Here is a 1,566-nt window from a genome sequence, read left to right as displayed (position 1 = left end):
CATTTGTTCTTTATTTCAATGTTTCTGCTTATTTTTCACTTGCTTGTTTGTTTTGTTGATTAGATTCCATTTATAGGTGAGATTATGTGGTATTTGTCTTTCACCGCCTGGCTTATTTCACTTAGCATAATGCTCTCTAGTTCCATCCATGCTGTCGTTAAAAGCAGAAGTTCCTTCTTTCTTTCTGCTGCATAGAATTCTATTGTGTAAATGTACCACAGTTTTTTGATCTACTCATTTACCGATGGGGACTTAAGTTGCTTCTGGCACTTGGCTATTGTAAATCGTGCTGCTATGGACATTGGGGTGCATAGTTCCTTTTGAATTGGTGTTTCAGGATCTTTAGGGTAAATCCCAGAAGGGGGATCGCTGGATCTTAAGGCACTTCCATTTTTCGGTTTTTGAGGAAATTCCAAACTATTCCCCACAGTGGCTACACCAGTCTGCATTCCCAACAATAGTGCACTATGGCTCCCTTTCCTCCACAACCTTACCAGCACTTGTCGTTTGTTGATTTGTTTATGATGACCAATACTACTGGTGTCAAGTGGTATCTCATTGTGGTTTTAATTTGCATCCCTCTGATGGGTAGTGATGCTGAACATCTTTTCATATGTTTCTGTTTATGTCCTTTGCTCATTTTTTTAAAGGTGTTTTTTTTAAAGATTTTATTTATTTATTTATCTTTAGAGGGGAAGGAGAGAGGGAGAGAAACATCAATGTATGGTTGCCTTTTGTGCGTCCCCTGCTGGTAGTTGGCCTGCAAGGAACCAGCCTGCAACCCAGGCATGTGCCCTGAATGGGAATCGAATCGCGATCGTCTGGTTCGCAGGCCCGCGCTCAATCCACTGAGCTACACCAGCCAGGGCTTTGCTCATTTTTAATTGGATTGTTTTCCTAGAGTGGAGGCTTGTGAGTTCTTTATATATTTTGGAGGTCAAACCCTTGTCTGGGGTATCATTGGCAAATACATTTTCCCATACCGTTGGTTCCCTTTTCATTTTACTGATGTTTTCTTTAGCCGTGCAGAAGCTTTTCATTTAGCTCAAGTCCCTTTTGTTTAAACCTTCTGTTGACTTGTTTCACTTTCTGTTTCAAGTTTTATTAATGCTTCAGATTCTTAAAGAATAGATTTTAATACGTACCTAGCAGGGGAAATATCATGATCATGAAGATGGTTTTCCCAGGGTGAGGCTGACCCACTGCCCTCCAGGTGTGCTGACATCTCTGATTTTCCCAAATGCTGGGAACTTGATTGCATGATTTGTGGGAGTAGGTGGCAGTGTTAGCACTCTCTCCTGAAAAAACAAAATAATATCTTTTAACTAGGTCATTTGTTATTTTTAATGTGTGCATCTTGATTTTATTCATTCTTTTATAATTTCAAAATTATAAATATATCCTGGAAGTTCAAGATTTAAACACATTTATTAAAAAAACCTTACATTGCTACACTGATAGATGGTAATGAGAAGACATCAAATTTTCATAAGTAGAGGTCATGATAGATATTTCCAAATTTGTTTTATATGGTTATATAAATAAAGTTTATCAAATTAAACATTT

At 37.9% G+C, this 1,566-nt stretch overlaps 1 non-coding gene across 1 annotated transcript; it reads left to right on the top strand.

Moving 5' to 3' along the window:
• Positions 1-1,137: 1,137 nt before the first annotated feature.
• On the top strand, positions 1,138-1,301 carry LOC118998892 (U1 spliceosomal RNA). The gene has a single exon (XR_005068976.1). It is a non-coding gene; the product is annotated as a U1 spliceosomal RNA (small nuclear RNA).
• Positions 1,302-1,566: the final 265 nt, after the last annotated feature.

Source organism: Sturnira hondurensis, unplaced genomic scaffold (genome assembly GCF_014824575.4).
Source record: "Sturnira hondurensis isolate 20B ecotype Veracruz unplaced genomic scaffold, ASM1482457v3 Scaffold0014384, whole genome shotgun sequence".
NCBI lineage: Eukaryota > Metazoa > Chordata > Mammalia > Chiroptera > Phyllostomidae > Sturnira > Sturnira hondurensis.
The sequence above is the reverse complement of the archived record's forward strand: the minus strand, read 5'-3'. Positions and strand labels throughout refer to the sequence as shown.